At 44.9% G+C, this 8666-nt stretch overlaps 1 long non-coding RNA gene across 2 annotated transcripts; it reads right to left on the bottom strand.

Moving 5' to 3' along the window:
- Positions 1 to 2174: 2174 nt before the first annotated feature.
- Positions 2175 to 4951, bottom strand: LOC119305102. Of its 2 annotated transcripts, none has more exons than XR_005148548.1 (4): positions 4395 to 4951; positions 3891 to 3985; positions 3386 to 3449; positions 2175 to 2593 (listed from the first exon to the last, which is right to left on the bottom strand). It is a non-coding gene; the product is annotated as an uncharacterized LOC119305102 (long non-coding RNA). The 2 variants fall into 2 exon arrangements; XR_005148550.1 differs by having other exon boundaries at positions 3386 to 3446.
- Positions 4952 to 8666: the final 3715 nt, after the last annotated feature.

Here is an 8666-nt window from a genome sequence, read left to right as displayed (position 1 = left end):
CTCCCTCGATCTCCCACCCATATAGTCCCCTCACGATCTCGAGGGGATCTCTCTATCACAAACACACCCTCTCTCCCTCCCCATGCGTCCATGCCATCCATGTGTCCCTCTCGACCTTTTTTCCTTGTTGGCCAGACCTCTATTGGACATGTGCTACAGGGGTGTCTCTCTCCGTTGCAAACAATCACACACTAGCTATCTTCCTGTATCTCCTCGCCTCGCTTTTCCATCTCGGAGATGCATGCGTGATATGTTCGCATAAGAAACGGAAGAACACACACTCTCTCTAATTTATCGTTTGTTGTCACTTTCTCTTTCACACACATACTCTTTTTGCACACTTACTCATTCTCCTTCACACGCACTTGATCTATCTCGACTGAGGCACTCTCCTCGGTCCATAGCATATAGATTTATTGAAAAGTCAAACATCACAAAGTTTGACCATGTACGTGGAGAAAAAGAATTACATCTAGTACGGCAAACATATACCATTAGATTCACCATGAGATGTAGTTTTGTATGATGTATCTTTGGTATTGTAGATACTAGTTGACCCATTGCGCCAAATGGCGCAGAGACCCGCTAAAGCCATGTTGTCAATGAAAAGAGTTTCATTTTGCAAGGACATATTCGATACTCGTAGTAAAAAGCTCATGTGTTAAACCATGCTATTTTTAAAATGTTTTATCCCATTGCGAAATCTGAGTTTGAAAAAAATGTATAACTCATTGCGCCAAAAAATTATACTTGTATAACATGACCCATTGTGCCAAATGACACAGAGTCCCATTTAAAACCTTGTAATTGTTAAAAATATTTGCATTTTTTCAGTAACCGTGTTTGAGCAAATACATACGGTAAGAACTTAGTAAAAGTTTAATTGACGGTGTACATAAAAGGCAAGATGGCAACATCAAAGTAAAATTGTACGATGTGCAACAACAGCGGCCAAAAATAGTTAGCTAATAAATTGTTTGAAGGGAACTAAACATTTCAGAGTAGTTTATCCCACATCTCATTCTCCTAAAAATGAGCCCAAGCTGCCATCAACAAAAATACAATTGTTTTCATACAACAATGACAAGAGAAATGAGTAACCATAGAGGAGAGTTGCATGTAAACTTTATAGGAGGCTAATGTCAAGGAACAACATGTTGACATACTGATCCCGCTCTCGGTTCTGGTCATCAGTCCGGGTAATCAACTCCTGACAAATGCCTTCAACAACAACCACGACAGCATGCCCCTTCTTCTTTACCCTTTCATACAGCAACTCAAATAGGTCTCTCTTCCATTCAACATGGAAATCAATCTCAACTAGCAGTCAACATCTCGACTGCTCAGAATGGCATGAAGAGTAATGTGGCCCGTGCTCCTGCTCATACGTATGACAAGACCGGTGCCTTTCACAGCTGATGTTTCCATGCTGGCGTGCGTGCGGATGGCGTGGTCGAGCCATCGGCTCGAGTGGTGCGCGGCCTTGGGGTCAGTTTGGAAGTCTGAGTGGCGGCTTCGAATTTTACTTTCATGGAAGGGGGTCGGCACTGGTCACTTGGGTGGCAGTATCGATGGCTAGCCTTGGGGTCGGCGTGGATGTCAGAGCAGCGGCTTCAGAGGTGCTTTTTGAGTGTCGGCTTCGGTTGCTCGGGTGACATAGTAGCTGACTCATCTGGTGTGCGGCCTTGGGGTCAGCGTGTGTGTAGCTTGCGTTTTTAAGGCAGGGCGACGACTTCAGAGATGGTTGTAGGGTGTCGACTCGGGTTGCTCGGGTGACAGGGTAGGCGGCTCACCTGGTGTGCGGCCTCGTGGTCGGCATGTGTGTTCTTTGGGGTTTGTAGGTTGAAGCAGCGGCTCCGAAAATGGTTATAGGGCATCGACTCTGGTTGCTTGTGTGACGGAGTAGGCAGCTCACCTGGTGCGCCGCCTCGGGGTCGGTGTGGATGTTGGAGCGGCGGCTTAAAATATGGTTAATCGGGTGACAAAAATCGGTGACTCGTCAGGGGCGCGGCCACGGGGTCAGTGTGTGCATTGCTTATGTATCAGTTTTCGGCCAGTTTTCCTTATGAACCGGTCAGAGCTCCTACTGGTTCCTCAAAATAAATTGTAGTTGAACAATAGTTCGCAACGTCTCCATAATAGCTATCACCTATGGCATTTGTTTATATCAAACATGCCTAAAACATCATTTATATTGAATCCACATAACAAGTATTTATGGTAAGGAGCACCGTCACATAGATTAAAGAAATAAGAGGGATTAATCAATAGTTCAACACTAAAGCATTGATCACTTCCATGGTCATAGAAGCAAGTGGCAATGCGTCAAGTCTTTAAGGTTGTCTTCGGCAATCCTCTGCTCCATCTCCTTCACCAGGGAGCGGAGCGTGCGGAGCAACCTATTGGCCGCTCCTCAAATTTATACTGTATGAAGTTCTGCTCTGCAAGGGAGTTACGGAGCGGAGGGATTCCCACGCAGCCTAAGTTGTCGTCCATATCCTGAAGCCTTGCATTGCTCTATGGTCAGCAATGCATTGTCATTCACAGATCTTTGCCACAACCGATGCATGCACCAACATGCTAGTGTTTTTACCTGATAAAGTAGATAGTTATACAAATTTATTTGCTAGTTGCAGATTATACCAGCGACTTATGCAATGTTTCATTAAGATCACTGTCCGACTATTTTTACCAAAAGAACCAAAACTGAATCCTGAAAACAAATATTGTTTTTCCCTGTGATACCTGAATGAGCTAGTCCATAGATTTAATATGAATTCCACATCACAAGGGTCTCTATTCAATTTTGTGAGCATGTTAAACACAACATAAATGGAATGTTTCATTAAGAGTTGCATGGGTACAAACAGAGATAAAATAAACCATGGAAAGAAGCATGCTCGCTCTCTCAAGCATGTGATTTATAGTCCAGTAGATATCACATGACATTGGGAGGAAAACAACATAACCTAATACCCAGAATATTGAATAAGGTGTGACGGTAAAGGTAGTCCAAGTATCTCCCTATCAGAACATCCACAACATTTCACCTCTACATACTTTCTTACTAAACAAAGTTTTGCCAGAATGTCATACACCTTTTTAGCACAACAATCCTTTTTTATATACAGAGCAATGTGAACATAAACTAATCTTAGTGAACTAAAAGTTATTCTCCATGCTAATAAAAAGAATCAATCAGACAACATAGAAGAGCATATTGCCACCGTAAGCAATTTCCCCTTGTGGAGATAGCAAGAGGAATCGAACAACATATAAAGAATCTCGTTTGAAGTATATCAAAAGCCCGTGGCTTGGAAAGCGGAAACAACACAAGACACGTAAGACTTGCAGGAGGTATATTTCACAAAGAACACATGCAAACCTTAGTGTACAGAGATCATCGGGCTCGAAAACTCATCAATTCTTGAACTGGTTACATAATCCTGCTGTAGAATAGAACCATTATGACCTATTAAACCCAAACTGACAAATGCTCCATTTCAATATAGAACATTTGATCTGTCGTTAATGACCAGTTGTTAAAAAAATTGGAATAGAATCATGGCGCAAACATAGCTTGTATTGCCATTTACAGAACGAAGGAAATTGAAACAATATTTTAACATTAATTTATCTTCCATCCTAATGATCGCCTCATACAACGCCACATCTACAACCTTGAGCTTTTTTAAAAATATCATACAAATATGTTAGATGGATGCAAATGCTTCTATTCTCCTTATTAATTGGTTGCATTGTGAATTTGTAAGATATACATGCAATTCCAGCTAGAAATACACTAACAAATTGTCATCAAAATCATTATGGGAAATTAAGAACATGTTCCACCTTTTTGTTGACAGAAAATAAAGAAAGAAAGAACATACCAGAATTTTAATATGAGTAGCAGAGAGGTGGAGAACCATAATCCTTCTTCAGGCAGAGACCATAGCAGACGGCTGGGCGTCGGAGGGCTTGGCGCCTGCTGAGGAATGTGTGACATTATTGGATTGACCTCGTGGCAGATGAGCATGCATGAAGAACATCCATACAAAAAGTGATATAAAATATTAAGAAATTTGAGGTCCCTTTATGTTATCCAAAGCTAAAATATCCTAGCCAAAGAGAGTTGTACCAACAGAACAAACATTCTAGGGTTTTTTGGAAGCCACAAGAATAAACAGCCAAACACACTACTGCTATTCAGACAATCACTCTTGCTACAACAGAATGTGCAAAAATTCTTAGTGTTCTTTCTCTCGATGGAAAAACAGGATATTTGCTTTATGGAATTTGATAAAACGATGACAAATTAGTTGTAGCCAAACTGAGCATATAGATTCATGCTTTAGGGGATAGTAGGTTTCAGAGATGTTGTCTGGTTTCCAGACCTGCACGCAGCCAACAGTGTCTCTGGTTGTACTCCTCGGTGAATATGGACATTGGGCAGGTTGTCGATGGATACCCTCGGCATATGCAGTTGGCCCTCAATCTTGAAGAGTCCACTGTATTCACCTGGCCATCAATATTTTGCATCAAATATCAGAGAATCCTATAAATACATATATCAGGAAGTTCTTCTAATATACAATAGTAACATAATCTAATAATTAATATATTGACAACACTATTGCTTGAAACAATCATGGGTCAAAAAATATCTTAAAATCAAACGGCTGGCACACCAGCGTTGACGCGACCAGGCCCGATCGAAGGGTCAAAACTAAGCAAAATCGAAGGAGCGCTTGGGTGGGCGGGTCGCCCAGCCACCTTATAGGTTAGAATGCTTGTGTATTTATACAGAGAGGTAGACCTATAGTTTTTTCAGATATGTACATAATAAGAAGCTAATGGCTGATTCAGTTCAAGCAAGCACTACTAGGGAAAACCTTATACATAGAATGTTACCGGTAGCGCTGTACAAAATCAAACGCTACTGCTACTTAGTAGCAGCGCGCGTAAATAAACCGCGCTACTGCTATGACTTTAGCAGTAGCGCGTACAAGCGAAATGCGCTGCTGCTATGTTTGAACTGGGCGCACATGGCTAGCCCAACCTAGCAGTAGCGCGTATACTAGCCCAGCGCAACTGCTACTCTCCTTAGCTGTAGCGCGCTTACGTGTAAGGCGCTGCTGCTAACGGAAATAAAATAAAGTGAAAAACAAGTAGAAAAGTAAATGAAAATGAAAGAAATAGAAAAAGGAGAAAGGAAAAAAAATAAATGTAAAGAAAAATAAAAGAAAAAAGGGAAAAAAGGAGAAAGGAATAGCAGTAGCGGGTTTCAGGAAACGCGCTGTAGCTAACTTAACTATAGCGCGTTTTGGAAACGTGCTACCGTTACATTTCACTTAAACATCAGTTTCCCCCCCGCCCCCGGCCACCACACACTTCTTCCCCAAATCCCTCGCCCTCGCCGCCGTCTCCCCAATTCACCATCGCCCCACTTCGCCGCCATCTCCTGCCAGCGTGGACGCCCGCAACCTCACCGTCTCCCCCCGAGGCCGCCGTCATCATCACCGCCGCCGCCCGAGGCCGCCCTAAGCCTCACCGCCGCCGCCCGAGGCTTCCCTTGACGTCATTGTCGGCGCCCTCCACCTCATCGCCGCCCGAGCCCGCCCAGGACCACCGTTGCTCGTGCCCGAGCCCGCCCTCTCCGCCCTGCCTCCGTCACGGAGCACCTCCCCGCCACCGTCTCTCCACTCTCTGTAATTCCCCCACCCCTCCCCCCGACTCCTCTCTCTCTGCATTTTAGAGAAAAAATTAGTAGAGCAAAAGTTTGTTTATAGCAAAAAATTTAGTTTAGAGCAAAGGATGTTAAGTAGTAGATGTTAGAGCAAAAATTAGTTTAGAGCAAAAAATTTGGTTTACAACAAAAGTTAGTTAGGGCAGTAGGGTTTAATTAGGGTAGATGCTGCTTGTATGGTATATAGTGATACTAGTAGATGTTAATTAGGTTAGGGCAATAGTGGTACTAGTAGATGTTAATTAGATGTTTTTCAGTTAGGGCACTAGAGTTTTGCTAGGTTAATTAGGTTAGTAGTGCTGCTAGTAGTAGTGGTACAGTAGGTTAATTAGGTGATGTTAAATGAATAACCTAAATGAATGAAATTAGTAGTTAACTGAATTTTTTTCCTTTCATCATTATAGAGCACTAAAGTTAACTGAATTTTGTTCTATTAGTAGTTAAATGAATTTTCTTCTACACTTTGTTTTTGAATTGGCTTGTGAAATTTGGACATGTGGTTGCTCGTGTATATTTGGACATGTGTTTTGCCAGAATGTTGATTCATTTCTGTTCCGGCAAATTTCAGGTTCTCGATTTGTCCACTTTTTAGCAAAGGTCATGCCGAAATTTTTCGTGAATTTCGGCATGACTTGTGCTACAAACTAGGACATATCGAGTGCCCGGGATTTGCCGCACCAGGAAGGAGTCAACATTCCTGCAAAACAACAGGCCTTTTTTATCTCATTATTTATTTTATTAGGTCTAGAATTAATTGACTAGATTTAATCATAAGAAACATGGCTAGCAACGATGAAGGACAGGGTTCTGGTGATTGCGACAACGCCTACCGGGCGGCAGACGAATTTTTTAGCCTTACCGACGATCAACCGATGTTGTTGCTGGGCCCGGTGGCATCAGGGACTGAGACTGACACGTAGACCGGTGCTGAGACTCAGACCGGCATCGAGACTGAGACCGGTGCTGCCTCGGGGAGCGGAGCCGGTGTAGAACCAAAAGCAAAGAGGCAACGACTTCCGAACAAACTCAGGACTACTAGACTGGTGGTCATGGAGGTGGACGGCGGCATTTTTGAGCCAAAGGTGCCCGAGGAAGCGCGTCGATGCTACGTCAATCAAATAGGCTGCATTGTACGGACAACCGCCACCATCAACGATGAGAAACTACAGAAGATAGAAAATATGAGGAGCTCCCTCCTAAAGAAGTTTCACCAGATATTCTTGTTGCTGGGCCAAAATGAGAAGGATTATGAAGATCCATACGAGGACCCGGCAATGAAGACGATAAACAAACACGCCATGACCAAGTTTAGCGACGCATTGGCCGCCTGGAAAACTCGAGCGAAAGCAAGGATCATCGACAAAAAGGAATCCTACTCCGAGATTGTAAAGGATAATCCGACAATCACGGTAGAGCAGTCTCAAATATTCAAGGAGGCTTGCGAGGCTGAAGCTGCCAAAAAAAGTCTAAGTACATGAAGGGGCTTCAAGAGAGGAACATTGGGAGCCACCACCTCGGAAGTCGTGGTTACAGCGGAAAGAGGTCCAAATGGGCCAAGGAGGACGCGGAAGCCGCGAGTCTGGGCATCCCAGACCCCTTCGCGGATTTTACCGTCCTGCAGGAGCGTGACGTCCTGAGGGCCCGACACCATTGGGACCCAGTGAAGAAGGTTTACGAGACAACACCGGTCATTACGGAGTTCATGAGACTGCTGCTAATTTTAGTTTCTGATCAATTCGACTGCACACGTTAGTCATATTTGTAAATGATCCTTGTGCCTTTTGCAGAGAGAGCAGCACCGGATTGCGACCGAAAGCGACTCGCCGTCTGAGGCATTGGCAAGGCCCAAGTGGGACACTCCATTCAACCGGGCATTGAACATATTGAAATGACAACCGGTGGATACTCGACCGTCGTATGGACGCGTGCACGGTGTCGGAGACGGCGCCACGTGGAAGAAGTACTACCGTGAGACCACGGAGGAGAGAAAGGAAAGACGAAGGTTAACTGAAGAAAACATCGACAAGAAGGTTGAGATTGCGGTTGAGAAGAAATCATCTCAAACAGTCGCAACAGCGGTAGCTGCCGCAAAACAGGTGGTTGCAGATTTGTCTACTTCCTTGGTGACGGGCATTATCACTTGGACAAGGCAATATCCATAAAAAAATGCAAAGGACTTCCCCTTGCTAACTTCTTGGGAGCACCTGCTCCCGCACCTGCTCCCACACCGGCTCCCGCACCGGACGTGCTCGGCGGTGCTTCGTCTATGGCTAAGCTCGACGCCCTCACGGTATCTGTCACACCGGCCCCCTTCAATATAAATGTATAATCTCCCGTTTTCGTTGCCTTTCGGATGTCTCACGTCGCAGACTTTTCTTTGCAGGCCAACGAAACCCCGTGCACCATATTGTACACCATCGGCGACCAGAAGGTGGACGTGGGGAAGGCGACGATAATGGACCCGAAGGAACCATTGTTCCACAGCCGGCCGATCCCCCCGAACATCTTCAAGGTTTCCGTGGCAAATGTCGAACCGGGGCACGAGAATTTGCCTCCTCCAATACTACTGGTGGATGACGAGGAGACACCGCGGCGGCTTGGTGATTGTTGCAATGGGTGGGTCCTGTTGTGGCCAAAGAGTCTTCTTCATCTGGAGGCGGTCGGGAGCACACCCACGAGCACGCAGCCCCAGCAAGGTATGAACATCAACACCCCACCTACCCAATTAGCGTCGGGTGTCGGGTTGGGTGATAGCGGACGAGGTAAGGAGGAGGCTCCATTAGTCGCTGATGACGTCGCCATGGATGAGGATGAGGACGAGGTGGCGCTGAACAGTATGTCTATACTGGCACCTCCTCAGGGTTTGAGCATCATGAGTCGGTGCCTGAATTGCCGTCTCAACGTATTATGGACGACCTTC

Source organism: Triticum dicoccoides, chromosome 1B (genome assembly GCF_002162155.2).
Source record: "Triticum dicoccoides isolate Atlit2015 ecotype Zavitan chromosome 1B, WEW_v2.0, whole genome shotgun sequence".
Classification (NCBI taxonomy): domain Eukaryota; kingdom Viridiplantae; phylum Streptophyta; class Magnoliopsida; order Poales; family Poaceae; genus Triticum; species Triticum dicoccoides.
Note: the sequence above shows the minus strand (reverse complement) of the source record. Positions and strands in the feature narration are given on the sequence as shown.